The 15,932-nt window shown below is 42.8% G+C and overlaps 1 protein-coding gene across 1 annotated transcript in view; it reads left to right on the top strand.

Moving 5' to 3' along the window:
• The window catches only part of EYA4 (EYA transcriptional coactivator and phosphatase 4), a 470,455-nt gene that overhangs the window by 404,214 nt on the left and 50,309 nt on the right, over positions 1-15,932 (top strand). The gene's annotated exons all lie outside the window — the stretch shown is intronic.

Genomic DNA, 15,932 nt, shown 5'->3' on the forward strand with positions numbered 1-15,932 from the left:
TTTTCACATTTCTTAGTGTTTGTCAGTTTTATAACTTATCCCATATATAGCTCTGCCCAAATCTATATTTTTTGTCTGTTTATGTTTTGTAATCCTGAGCTTATATTGTTTTCTTTTGTTGCATTATTAGTAAATATATAGGGAAGCTGTTCAATGATTTGCCCATGATACAGTATATGCTTGTGATCAAAGGAGTAAAAGATGGATTAAACAGGTATAAGTGTTTAGGGGGAAGGAGAAAAGTTTGGAACTCAGACCCCATTTTCTGTGGTTAGGGGCCATCTAAATTCTAAAAACAAACATTTGCTCTCACAGTGCCGTAACTAGACATTTTAGCGCTGTGTGCATCACGCCCCCTCATTATGTGAAAAAGGGGCAGTGCGCATCGTAGGTGTGTGCCAAAAATATAGGGGCGTGGCTTCATGGGGAAGGGGTGTGGCCACAAAATAATACCAATTCATATTCCGGTGCACAGTAGTCTCCATTATTCAAATTATGCCGCACAGTAGTGCCACTATACCAGGTAGAGTGCCCTTTTTACACATTACGGCAGACAGAATCCCTTTTTACACATTACGGCAGACAGAGTCCCCTTTTTACACATTATGGCAGAGAGAGTCCCCCTTTCTACACATTACAGTAGACAGAGTCCCATTTTTACACATTTCGGCAGACAGTGTCCACCTTTTACACAATACGGCAGAGTCCACCTATTACACATTAAAATAGGCATATGCATTGTATGCCACCTAGTTACAGCCCTGGATAAATAGACAGATAGGTAGATAGTAGGTAGACAGAATAGCTAGATAGATAGATAGATAGATAGATAGATATTGTCTCTCCGCTGGCTCAGGCAGTTAGGCTCCTCGGTGCAGCTGCTGGCAGATCCCAGGAATGGGAGGAGGGAGGGGGACTCGGAAGCTGCTGCAGCACACTGTAATTGGTGACGGTGCCGCTGCAGCTGCCCCTCTCCTTCCACATAGGCTTGCCGCCACCGCTGTGAATGCTGGGATGAGGGAAGCGCATCCCAGCATTCATAGCAGTGGCAGCCAGCCTATGTGGAAGGAGGGGGACAGCTGCAGCGGCGCCGCCACCAATTACAATGTGCTGCTGCGGCTCCTGAGTTCCCCTCCCTCCTCCTCCTTCTCCCCTGCCCTCGGAGCTGCTCCTCTCCTCGCTCCAGCACACACAGACAGCTTGTAATGAGTCAGTTTGACTCATTACACTGCCGCTGACTAAAGTCCCCTTGGAACGGGGATGCAAGCAGTTGCACCCTCAGGGCGACTGCGCTGTGTGCCGGGCACACCTGGCACACACGTAGTTATGGCCCTGTGCACTCATATTTGTTTTACATGGATATTTTATTTTTATTGTAGACACTACAGCTTGAATTATATGTTTAGTGCCTCTGTGAAAGTATAGTATATTTTAAGCATAATTATGTATTGTCTGTAATACATAAGCAGAGGTCATTCAGCACTCAGAAAAATGATAAGTGAATATGTTCTCTCTGCTAAGAGAAATCAGCATAACGGTACTGGTTGCCACCCAAAGAACTAGTATTGCACTGTCCAGTAAAAGATGCAAAGAAGACAAACGGGAAAAAGGTGTTAAAAGTATTGCATAGTCTATTTCCATATCTGACTTACCTTGAAGTAAGCAATGACGGGCAGTGACTCAAACAGTAAGCTCTGATAGCATCATTCAATAACCTGAATCTGCAACTAAATATTTTCAACTGTGCTTCATGTCATTCCCAGAAAGACAGACATGTTTCGAACATTTGTTTGCATTGGATCTTTATTCATGAAGATGTTAATTTCTATTTATTATTCTGAATAGTACATGAAGAACTCTATACAGTGTCGGACTGGGGCATGAAGGGCTCACCGGGGAAATGCTTTGGTAGGGGCCCATGCTTAGGTGTGTGGTCAGTCTCCAGAGAGGGTATGGCCAGATACCACATTGGTTTGTCTAATCATTAGATCTGGGCCCCTTGATAAATATATATATAGTAAATACTGCTAGTACATGCATGATAATGCACCGTATTAATTACAGCAATGCACTGTAGAGAATACACCATAGTCCTGTGCAGTATTAGACAAAATAGGTATAATGTTTCATTCAATTGCATAGTCTGAGACCTGATCCCTAGAGGAGGATGGGGGGCAGGCAGTAGGGCCCACCAGTGGCTTCCCCTGTACCCCTGTGGGCCAGTCCAAGCCTGACTCTATATTGTAACCTTCTTTAGTCACATGCACTTAGCAGGCAGAGTTACAGTACTGACACATCAGCGCAGTGATTTATGAATGTTGTGTACATGTTACAGGAAATTGGGATTTGCAGCGCATGCTACATTTGCTCCAGGCAAAATAAAGATCATACTCTGTGAATGCCCGTGGTTTGGACAAATCTGGGCCATATTTCACATAGAAAATATATGTATTTTACATATATTAATTCTGGAAATGGCATACCAGAGCAGACATGTTGAGAATATATGTGGCTTGCATCTAATTTACTACTGAGGAGGTCAAGCATACTATAATTGTGTTTGTTAATCGGTGTATGAGAATCTGTAGCCTGAAAGTTAGCAACCTCGGTGACTCATGTAAAACACTTGTAATTCAGGTTTACTGTAGAACATTAATTAGATTTAATTAGTAGCAACTGTACAGCAACACAGTACTGGATTCAAGACAACAAAAACTAAAAAAGACTATGGTTGCACAGTTTTCTGGAATTCCTGGAAGACTCCCAAATTCCTGGACTCCTAGGAGAGTAATGCAAGGTACATACTTTGCAATAATCGGGCCTCTCAGACAATTCCGTGAGCCGATGATTATTCACAAACCCGTCAATTTGGCTCCCAACATCAGGAGTGCTGTATAATGTTAATTGCCCCGATGAGCCAAAATCGTCTGACAAACAATACCTCAAGAAATATACAGATGTGTCCCCATAACCAAGTGTTAATACCCCATACAGCACAAGACTTGGCATGATTGAGCCACACTGAGCTATATAGCATAGCAACTTTTTCTTAAAATGTTGCATCTTATTCACATTGCAGGCGCAGCGAAACACTATTCACTGTATACTACAGATGTTGGGCTGCAATTTTATCCATGCAGCCACTGCATGAGTTATATTCTCAATGGTTAAGCTGTGTGGAGTTTGTATGCTCTCCTAGTACTTGTGTGAGTTTCCTTGCATACATACAATATTCAAGAGCTAGGAGAGGGACTTCTGAATGAACGCTTTCTACTTAATGGTGTTCATCACATAGGTTATACATAGGGATGAGGCATAAGCGTATTCACAATGGATGTGTGACCCCTAGGTCCAAGGGGGCCCATACTGCACACTCTGCACTCAGAGTATACCTATCTGGTATTGACAAGTGGGTACCCCCTCCTCTGCGGCACTATCTTCCCACCGCCATCTTTGGAAATATAGTACTATGTAGTGAAAGCAAAAACTCTGGCACTGTGCCAAAGCCTATACTGTCTTGTGCACGTGTCATCTTCCTGAATATTATTAGGAAAATGGTGCAGCAGAGGAGGCGGGATCAGATTGTCGTCACAAGGTGTATGTGAAGGAACGCTGCTCAGAGGAGTGGACCCGCTGCACAGGTGCCCCTTCATTTGTTTTATGCTCCTGGGCAGTGGGATGTGTGGTAATGACGGGCTACTTGCCACTAGTTGTATATCTCCCGTGTCCATCTATCCATGGCTGTATGTATACTAATTAGAGATGAGCGCCGGAAATTTTTCGGGTTTTGTGTTTTGGTTTTGGGTTCGGTTCCGCGGCCGTGTTTTGGGTTCGACCGCGTTTTGGCAAAACCTCACCGAATTTTTTTTGTCGGATTCGGGTGTGTTTTGGATTCGGGTGTTTTTTTAAAAAAACCCTAAAAAACAGCTTAAATCATAGAATTTGGGGGTAATTTTGATCCCAAAGTATTATTAACCTCAAAAAACATAATTTACACTCATTTTCAGCCTATTCTGAACACATCACACCTCACAATATTATTTTTAGTCCTAAAATTTGCACCGAGGTCGCTGTGTGAGTAAGATAAGCGACCCTAGTGGCCGACACAAACACCGGGCCCATCTAGGAGTGGCACTGCAGTGTCACGCAGGATGGCCCTTCCAAAAAACCCTCCCCAAACAGCACATGACGCAAAGAAAAAAAGAGGCGCAATGAGGTAGCTGACTGTGTGAGTAAGATTAGCGACCCTAGTGGCCGACACAAACACCGGGCACATCTAGGAGTGGCACTGCAGTGTCACGCAGGATGTCCCTTCCAAAAAACCCTCCCCAAACAGCACATGACGCAAAGAAAAAAAGAGGCGCAATGAGGTAGCTGTGTGAGTAAGATTAGCGACCCTAGTGGCCGACACAAACACCGGGCCCATCTAGGAGTGGCACTGCAGTGTCACGCAGGATGTCCCTTCCAAAAAACCCTCCCCAATCAGCACATGATGCAAAGAAAAAGAAAAGAAAAAAGAGGTGCAAGATGGAATTATCCTTGGGCCCTCCCACCCACCCTTATGTTGTATAAACAAAACAGGACATGCACACTTTAACCAACCCATCATTTCAGTGACAGGGTCTGCCACACGACTGTGACTGATATGACGGGTTGGTTTGGACCCCCCCCAAAAAAGAAGCAATTAATCTCTCCTTGCACAAACTGGCTCTACAGAGGCAAGATGTCCACCTCATCTTCACCCTCCGATATATCACCGTGTACATCCCCCTCCTCACAGATTATCAATTCGTCCCCACTGGAATCCACCATCTCAGCTCCCTGTGTACTTTGTGGAGGCAATTGCTGCTGGTCAATGTCTCCGCGGAGGAATTGATTATAATTCATTTTAATGAACATCATCTTCTCCACATTTTCTGGATGTAACCTCGTACGCCGATTGCTGACAAGGTGAGCGGCGGCACTAAACACTCTTTCGGAGTACACACTTGTGGGAGGGCAACTTAGGTAGAATAAAGCCAGTTTGTGCAAGGGCCTCCAAATTGCCTCTTTTTCCTGCCAGTATAAGTACGGACTGTGTGACGTGCCTACTTGGATGCGGTCACTCATATAATCCTCCACCATTCTATCAATGTTGAGAGAATCATATGCAGTGACAGTAGACGACATGTCCGTAATCGTTGTCAGGTCCTTCAGTCCGGACCAGATGTCAGCATCAGCAGTCGCTCCAGACTGCCCTGCATCACCGCCAGCGGGTGGGCTCGGAATTCTGAGCCTTTTCCTCGCACCCCCAGTTGCGGGAGAATGTGAAGGAGGAGATGTTGACAGGTCGCGTTCCGCTTGACTTGACAATTTTGTCACCAGCAGGTCTTTCAACCCCAGCAGACCTGTGTCTGCCGGAAAGAGAGATCCAAGGTAGGCTTTAAATCTAGGATCGAGCACGGTGGCCAAAATGTAGTGCTCTGATTTCAACAGATTGACCACCCGTGAATCCTTGTTAAGCGAATTAAGGGCTGCATCCACAAGTCCCACATGCCTAGCGGAATCGCTCCGTGTTAGCTCCTTCTTCAATGCCTCCAGCTTCTTCTGCAAAAGCCTGATGAGGGGAATGACCTGACTCAGGCTGGCAGTGTCTGAACTGACTTCACGTGTGGCAAGTTCAAAGGGCATCAGAACCTTGCACAACGTTGAAATCATTCTCCACTGCGCTTGAGACAGGTGCATTCCACCTACTATATCGTGCTCAATTGTATAGGCTTGAATGGCCTTTTGCTGCTCCTCCAACCTCTGAAGCATATAGAGGGTTGAATTCCACCTCGTTACCACTTCTTGCTTCAGATGATGGCAGGGCAGGTTCAGTAGTTTTTGGTGGTGCTCCAGTTTTCTGTACGTGGTGCCTGTACGCCGAAAGTGTCCCGCAATTCTTCTGGCCACCGACAGCATCTCTTGCACGCCCCTGTCGTTTTTTAAAAAATTCTGCACCACCAAATTCAAGGTATGTGCAAAACATGGGACGTGCTGGAATTGGCCCAGATTTAATGCACACACAATATTGCTGGCGTTGTCCGATGCCACAAATCCACAGGAGAGTCCAATTGGGGTAAGCCATTCCGCGATGATCTTCCTCAGTTGCCGTAAGAGGTTTTCAGCTGTGTGCGTATTCTGGAAAGCGGTGATACAAAGCGTAGCCTGCCTAGGAAAGAGTTGGCGTTTGCGAGATGCTGCTACTGGTGCCGCCGCTGCTGTTCTTGCGGCGGGAGTCCATACATCTACCCAGTGGGCTGTCACAGTCATATAGTCCTGACCCTGCCCTGCTCCACTTGTCCACATGTCCGTGGTTAAGTGGACATTGGGTACAGCTGCATTTTTTAGGACACTGGTGACTCTTTTTCTGAGGTCTGTGTACATTTTCGGTATCGCCTGCCTAGAGAAATGGAACCTAGATGGTATTTGGTACCGGGGACACAGTACCTCCAACAAGTCTCTAGTTGGCTCTGCAGTAATGATGGATACCGGAACCACGTTTCTCACCACCCAGGATGCCAAGGCCTCAGTTATCCGCTTTGCAGTAGGATGACTGCTGTGATATTTCATCTTCCTCGCAAAGGACTGTTGAACAGTCAATTGCTTACTGGAAGTAGTACAAGTGGGCTTACGACTTCCCCTCTGGGATGACCATCGACTCCCAGCGGCAACAACAGCAGCGCCAGCAGCAGTAGGCGTTACACGCAAGGATGCATCGGAGGAATCCCAGGCAGGAGAGGACTCGTCAGACTTGCCAGTGACATGGCCTGCAGGACTATTGGCATTCCTGGGGAAGGAGGAAATTGACACTGAGGGAGTTGGTGGGGTGGTTTGCGTGAGCTTGGTTACAAGAGGAAGGGATTTACTGGTCAGTGGACTGCTTCCGCTGTCACCCAAAGTTTTTGAACTTGTCACTGACTTATTATGAATGCGCTGCAGGTGACGTATAAGGGAGGATGTTCCGAGGTGGTTAACGTCCTTACCCCTACTTATTACAGCTTGACAAAGGGAACACACGGCTTGACACCTGTTGTCCGCATTTCTGGTGAAATACCTCCACACCGAAGAGCTGATTTTTTTGGTATTTTCACCTGGCATGTCAACGGCCATATTCCTCCCACGGACAACAGGTGTCTCCCCGGGTGCCTGACTTAAACAAACCACCTCACCATCAGAATCCTCCTGGTCAATTTCCTCCCCAGCGCCAGCAACACCCATATCCTCCTCATCCTGGTGTACTTCAACACTGACATCTTCAATCTGACTATCAGGAACTGGACTGCGGGTGCTCCTTCCAGCACTTGCAGGGGGCATGCAAATAGTGGAAGGCGCATGCTCTTCACGTCCAGTGTTGGGAAGGTCAGGCATCGCAAACGACACAATTGGACTCTCCTTGTGGATTTGGGATTTCAAAGAACGCACAGTTCTTTGCGGTGCTTTTGCCAGCTTGAGTCTTTTCAGTTTTCTAGCGAGAGGCTGAGTGCTTCCATCCTCATGTGAAGCTGAACCACTAGCCATGAACATAGGCCAGGGCCTCAGCCGTTCCTTGCCACTCCGTGTGGTAAATGGCATATTGGCAAGTTTACGCTTCTCCTCCGACAATTTTATTTTAGGTTTTGGAGTCCTTTTTTTTCTGATATTTGGTGTTTTGGATTTGACATGCTCTGTACTATGACATTGGGCATCGGCCTTGGCAGACGACGTTGCTGGCATTTCATCGTCTCGGCCATGACTAGTGGCAGCAGCTTCAGCACGAGGTGGAAGTGGATCTTGATCTTTCCCTAATTTTGGAACCTCAACTTTTTTGTTCTCCATATTTTATAGGCAGAACTAAAAGGCACCTCAGGTAAACAATGGAGATGGATGGATTGGATACTAGTATACAATTATGGACGGACTGCCACGGTTAGGTGGTATAAAAAAACCACGGTTAGGTGGTATATATTATAATAATAATACAATTATGGATGGACGGACTGCCTGCCGACTGCCGACACAGAGGTAGCCACAGCCGTGAACTACCGCACTGTACACTGGTTGATAAAGAGATAGTAGTATACTCGTAACAACTAGTATGACACTATGACGACGGTATAAAGAATGAAAAAAAAACCACGGTTAGGTGGTATATATTATAATAATAATACAATTATGGATGGACGGACTGCCTGCCGACTGCCGACACAGAGGTAGCCACAGCCGTGAACTACCGCACTGTACACTGGTTGATAAAGAGATAGTAGTATACTCGTAACAACTAGTATGACACTATGACGACGGTATAAAGAATGAAAAAAAAACCACGGTTAGGTGGTATATATTATAATAATAATACAATTATGGATGGACGGACTGCCTGCCGACTGCCGACACAGAGGTAGCCACAGCCGTGAACTACCGCACTGTACACTGGTTGATAAAGAGATAGTAGTATACTCGTAACAACTAGTATGACACTATGACGACGGTATAAAGAATGAAAAAAAAACCACGGTTAGGTGGTATATATTATAATAATAATACAATTATGGATGGACGGACTGCCTGCCGACTGCCGACACAGAGGTAGCCACAGCCGTGAACTACCGCACTGTACACTGGTTGATAAAGAGATAGTAGTATACTCGTAACAACTAGTATGACACTATGACGACGGTATAAAGAATGAAAAAAAAACCACGGTTAGGTGGTATATATTATAATAATAATACAATTATGGATGGACGGACTGCCTGCCGACTGCCGACACAGAGGTAGCCACAGCCGTGAACTACCGCACTGTACACTGGTTGATAAAGAGATAGTAGTATACTCGTAACAACTAGTATGACACTATGACGACGGTATAAAGAATGAAAAAAAAACCACGGTTAGGTGGTATATATTATAATAATAATACAATTATGGATGGACGGACTGCCTGCCGACTGCCGACACAGAGGTAGCCACAGCCGTGAACTACCGCACTGTACACTGGTTGATAAAGAGATAGTAGTATACTCGTAACAACTAGTATGACACTATGACGACGGTATAAAGAATGAAAAAAAAACCACGGTTAGGTGGTATATATTATAATAATAATACAATTATGGATGGACGGACTGCCTGCCGACTGCCGACACAGAGGTAGCCACAGCCGTGAACTACCGCACTGTACACTGGTTGATAAAGAGATAGTAGTATACTCGTAACAACTAGTATGACACTATGACGGTATAAAGAATGAAAAAAAAACCACGGTTAGGTGGTATATATTATAATAATAATACAATTATGGATGGACGGACTGCCTGCCGACTGCCGACACAGAGGTAGCCACAGCCGTGAACTACCGCACTGTACACTGGTTGATAAAGAGATAGTAGTATACTCGTAACAATTAGGATGACACTATGACGGTATAAAGAATGAAAAAAAAACCACGGTTAGGTGGTAGGTATATAATAATAAATAATACAATTCTGGTCGGACGGACTGCCTGCCGTGTGCCGACACAGAGGTAGCCACAGCCGTGAACTACCGCACTGTACACTGGTTGATAAAGAGATAGTAGTATACTCGTAACAATTAGGATGACACTATGACGGTATAAAGAATGAAAAAAAAACCACGGTTAGGTGGTAGGTATATAATAATAAATAATACAATTCTGGTCGGACGGACTGCCTGCCGTGTGCCGACACAGAGGTAGCCACAGCCGTGAACTACCGCACTGTACACTGGTTGATAAAGAGATAGTAGTATACTCGTAACAATTAGGATGACACTATGACGGTATAAAGAATGAAAAAAAAACCACGGTTAGGTGGTAGGTATATAATAATAAATAATACAATTCTGGTCGGACGGACTGCCTGCCGTGTGCCGACACAGAGGTAGCCACAGCCGTGAACTACCGCACTGTACTGTGTCTGCTGCTAATATAGACTGGTTGATATTTAAAGAGATATTAGTAGTATACAACAATACTATACTGGTGGTCAGGCACTGGTCACCACTCCTGCAGCAAAAGTGTGCACTGTTAATTAATATAATTGTACTCCTGGCTCCTGCTAACAACCTGCAGTGCTCCCCAGTCTCCCCCACAATTAATTATAAGCTTTTAATTTATACATTGATGACTGTGCAGCACACTGGGCTGAGCTGAGTGCACACAGACTGAGTCACACTGTGTGACTGACTGTGCTGTGTATCGTTTTTTTTTTCAGGCAGAGAACGGATATAGCAGAGAGAAGTGAACGGATATATTATATTAAATAAAAGTTAACTAGCTGCTGCACTGGTCACTGACTGTGGTAAACTAACTCTGTCTGCGACTCTGCACAATCTCTCTCTATCTAATCTATCTATCTCTATTCTAATGGAGAGGACGCCAGACACGTCCTCTCCCTATCAATCTCAATGCACGAGTGAAAATGGCGGCGACGCGCGGCTCCTTATATAGAATCCGAGTCTCGCGATAGAATCCGAGCCTCGCGAGAATCCGACAGCGTCATGATGACGTTCGGGCGCGCTCGGGTTAACCGAGCAAGGCGGGAAGATCCGAGTCGCTCGGACCCGTGGAAAAAAAAGTGAAGTTCGTGCGGGTTCGGATTCAAAGAAACCGAACCCGCTCATCTCTAATACTAATGTAACCATTTCTCTCCTTTTATTGTTGAACTAATGATGACCTAATTTCTTCTTAATCCCCATTGGTTATTGATAAAATGTGTGATATGTGAAACTTATAAAAGTGACTTAAGGATGGGGGCTGTTCCTACAATTACCACCACAAAATGTATACAAAAAATAAGACTTATTTAACCACAATGTCGGTTTTATTTAATAAAACGAGTAGGCTGCCAAGATGCACTGCAGGTCGTGTCATCGGCACATCATACCCACAGTGCTCTGCGCTAACTCCATGGGCTTTGTAGCCTCCTTCCTCACTGTGCATTCCAGGTGCCATCTTGGAATCGCACACTTCCTGTTTGCATTGCAAGATGTATTCTAGTGGCCATTTTCAGAATAAAAACAGGCCCCACTGGAATCAACAATGTCAAAGTGTTATCTAAACTATTCCAATAGAGCAAAATACCTTAAATGTGATTAACATTAACCATAAGGATTAATGTACACATGTATTAAAATTGAAAAGGTATATAGATAGTGAATATATATTGTGTGAGGCTAATAATGCTTATTACTTCTCCCTAATTCCTAATTATAAATGACCCTACCTATATTCGCTGTGTGAGTGATAAACCATAAGGGTGAAGTACTTGGTAAGATACCTATTTTTACTGTGTAAGTTCTGAATCTATACTGTACCTATTAAATATCCAATGAAGGCTAGTAGAACCTGTCAGTAATCAATTAAAATGTATATAACACTATAGCCTCTTACCCTGAAAAGTAATACCTAAATATAACCTGCTGCTGTACCAATAAATCACAAGATAATCTTGTACACTTATACATTGTCAATTATACATACTGTATTGACCATTTATTATACAAAATGGAAAATATACAAAACTATTATCCCAACTGTTATAAAAACAACATCATTTATTTCCATACATAGAAAATGTAAAAGAGTTCTAAAAATACACATAGAAAATTCCAATGTGGTACAATAGAGAATGGAAATACATAGGGGGGAATTAAATTTTTGAAAAGTCAGTTGGGTGTCTGTTTTTTCCTGTCTATTAGATAGGAAAAAAACAGACACCCAACTGACTTTTCAAACAATTGAATACCCCTCATAAAGTCTAATCGTAAGGTCTTCAAAGATTAAAAAAAAAAAATACCATATCACTGCCCTCATTTAAACCTGTTAGGGCTAACATGTTGAGTGTGTAGATATACTGTAAACTATAGTTTATAATTTTATATTGTATAGTTTACCAGTTTATGGAACTCCAAAGTTACTTGTAGCATCTCTTTTATTTTACATACTGTGTTACAGTTCCAGAAGAAACTAGACATTTGGTAATAGGTGATCCCAATCCCAACCCCTCACCAGAGCTTGTGTTACTTTGAGAGTGTGCCACACTTTCTTATGGCCAAGTAGTCTACCATGCTCCAATTTGGCAGAAAGCAAGTTGCATGTCGGAGGTGATCCTCATATCCAGGTGTGTTTCCTTCAGTGACAGTGCATACCAACAAGGAATACTTAACATTGTTGCACACTCAACTTAAAGATATGGTAGACATATATTCATATTTATATTATATAGTGTACCATTGACCCATAAAATGGAACCAAGTTATGTAATATTTTTTGTATTCAGCTAGTTGAGAATAGGCCATAAAATCAGGGGAGAGCTAGCATAATAAGACATGATCCCTGATGCTGCAGCTCCAAACCACATGGTTTATATACCAGCTGAATACCCGTGCTTCGCTATAGAATTTCAAGTATAATCACAAAGAGATGAAAAGCGCTGGTATTTAAGCAAATTTAATACTGCTTCTAAAATAGGCTCACTTGTGGTAGGATGTTGTTGAGAACTGGTAGCATCAAAGTGCCCCTCCATGAAACCGCCCGAGAACACAGCAAAACAATAAACGGATTGTATTGTACAGGAATCTGTAGTCTCTGTGTCTTATTTTGTGGACAACGGGATATACCTAAAGTTAACTGGTTAGTTTATAACAGAACATCAACAATTAGACTTACAATAGGACATGCCCTGCCCACCGCTGCCAATCTTTGTCAGGCCGCACCTCCAGGCGGACCTTCCCCGGATTGATGCTGTCACATGGCTGGCACTGAGGAGAATAATCCGTCTCCTTCTCTGCCCCATTCCGCCTCTGATGCTGCCCTGCTCAGTACTGTAAATGCTGGGATGACAGTTCAAGCTCTGCCCGCTGTATGTTAAATATGTAAGATTTGCTGGGATAGGCTGACTCTATTCCAAATGGCCCTAGGTCTCCTTGCTTAGCTTCTCGCTCTCCTTAGGGTTCTTCCTTTGAGGTAAAAAGTTAAATATTTTTGCACAACGCTTAAGGTCACTGGGAGAGCTGTCGGTACCCTTTACACAGCAGATAAGCAGTTGTTGACTATCAAGCTTTTCTTTAATGCATTAAAGAGTCAAAATATATATCTCTCCTTTCCTCCTGTTGCTCTCTGAGAGCTTTGGCAATGTTTAGTTGAAGTGACAGGTTAACATCTGATAATTGAGACACTATCCTCTCCTGACTGGAAATAGGTTGGTTAAGTACTTGTATCTGAAATCTATATATATAAAAGGCAAATATCACTGACTCATCACAAAATCTCCTGAACCATAAGGCTGGACTTCCTTGCCAGTGGCAGTTGCAGAGCCGTCCATTATTCAAATAGGGGAGCCACACCCAGCAATGTTTGACAGTGTTTAGGGGTGGCAGTTGATGTGACTCCCCTATTTGAATAATGGACTGCTCTGCAACTGCCACTGGCAAGGAAGTCCAGGAACAGAGCGACTTGGTATAGCTGGCAACATGCATTCTTTATAACCCCAGCTGGATGGGCTGTCTTAACTCTCCGCTGTGAGGGGGGAATTCCCAGTAATCATCTCACCCCTTTTAACCCCTTTGTGGTTAAAATTTTGAAAAATCCCTTCTTAGTGGGTGCCTACGTCACAAAAGCAAGCTACTGTCCAAATTTCAAGTTCCTAATCCTTATGGTTCAGGGGATCTTGTGATGAGTCAGTGGTATTTGCTATATATATCTATCTATATATATATATATATATATATATATATATAAAAATTATATTTTATACTACAGTTCAAGTGGCTAGCTGGTTAGGCAGCTTATTGTTAATGTACCACCAATGTGTCTTTAACTTCGTCAATTGTCCTGGACATGTTATTGTAGAGATATGCATAGACCCAAAGTCACAAACTGTTTTATTTTTATTTCAATGTTACTATCCTGACTATCCAGCTAGAAAAGCCCTGGTAGTGTGTGACAAACATTACAAATGATACTTTATCCATTGCCATCTATGCTATGATGGAATGCCTGGAAGCACTGCTCTTGGCATGGTGAATGTGGTATGTTCCTGGAATGATGTCCATCAGAACTCCAGGGACACTCCTCCAGGAGGACTGCAGTATCCAGACACCTGCTGTTGATGCTTAGTGTCCCTTTGTGTAATTTAACCATTTATATTATACAACGACTACAATCTTTATGTTTCTGTTTCTCAAAATAAAAAGTCATATGTTTTTTTGTAAGCAATTACAGGTTGAGTATCCCATATCCAAATATTCCGAAATACAGAATTTTTTGAGTGAGAGTGAGATAGTGAAACCTTTGTTTTCTGATGGCTCAATATACACTAACTTTGTTTAATACACAAAGTTATTAAAAATATTGTATTAAATTACCTTCAGGCTGTGTGTATAAGGTGTATATGAAACATAAATGCATTCTGTGCTTAGATTTAGGTAACATCGCAATGATATCTCATTATGGTATGCAATTATTCCAAACTACGGAAAAAATCTGATATCCAAAATACTTATGGTCCCAAGCATTTTGGATAAGGGCTATTCAACCTGGTAATTAAAAATGTTTAAATTAGTCACCTGTTTATAAATAAATTAACTTTTGCTTAAAAAGCTTGGCAATAGATTATTTGTTAGTACAGGTTGAGTATCCCTTATCCAAAATGCTTGGGACCAGAAGTATTTTGGATATTGGATTTTTCTGTATTTTGAAATAATTGCATACCATAATGAGATATCATGGCTATGGGACCTAAGTCAAAGCACATAATGCGTTTATGATTCATATACACCTTATACACACAGCCTGAAGGTCATTATAGCCAATATTTAATAACTTTGTGCATTAAACAATGTGTGTGTACATTCACACAATTTACTTATGTTTCATATACACCTTATACACACAACCTGAAGGTCATTTAATATAATATTTTTAATAACTTTGTGTATTAAACAAAGTTTGTGTACATTGAGCCATCAGAAAATGTCACTATCTCACTCTCGCTTAAAAAATAACGTATTTGGAATATTCCATATTTCGGAATATTTGGATATTGGATACTCAACCTGTAGCTATTTATATAGTACGGGGGAGCAACATGGATGGTGTAATGGTAAGCCACACAGCACTAAGGTCTTGGGTTCGGTTCCCACCATAACCGTGACTGTGTTCTCCAGTTTCTTCTCACAAAATTTGCCAGTAGGTAAATTAATTAACCATAGTGTTCAGTGTTGGAACTTGAGCGTGGTAGGCCCAGGTGCAAAAGTATGCCTTGAGCCCTCCCCCCAATCCACCCTAAAGGTTGAGGCAGTGGGAGGCAAAGAGTTAATGGGGAAGCAGGGAGAGGTAGAAAGTGATCGGGTGGGTAGAAAAAAAGAGGTAGAGCATGTTTAATTAATGTGTGCATCCTGTCCTCTTTTTATATTTAATTATATATGTGCTTTTATTAAATTATGCCACATACCCCCTTACATGTTTAATACGTTGTTCCACCTGCCATGCCCTTAAATATATAATAACGTTGTGCAATCTGCTGTCCTTTATAAATATTTAAGTTGTGTCCCATGACTCACCCTTATATATTTAAGTTGTGCCTCCTGTCCCTCCTTATGTAATATATTGTGATATAAGTTGTGATCCCGCCTCCCACCAACCCCTCTTTTCACTTGCCTTATTCCTTCGCTGCTCTGTCCCATTTGTTTATCCTCTTCCACTGTATTTTCGAGCAACTGGCTGGGGTCATCTGGATTTAGGATGCCAGAGGAGGCTCCAGGATGTCTGTGATGGAACTGATTCACACCAAAGCAGTTCCTCCTTCTCTGGCTCCAACAGCAGCAGAGTCTCCAGGCACCGCACCAGCTGCACTGTCAGTAGTTTTGCCCCAGTATGCGCTATATGAATAACTGGTAATTAATAGCAC

Source organism: Pseudophryne corroboree, chromosome 4 (genome assembly GCF_028390025.1).
Source record: "Pseudophryne corroboree isolate aPseCor3 chromosome 4, aPseCor3.hap2, whole genome shotgun sequence".
NCBI lineage: Eukaryota > Metazoa > Chordata > Amphibia > Anura > Myobatrachidae > Pseudophryne > Pseudophryne corroboree.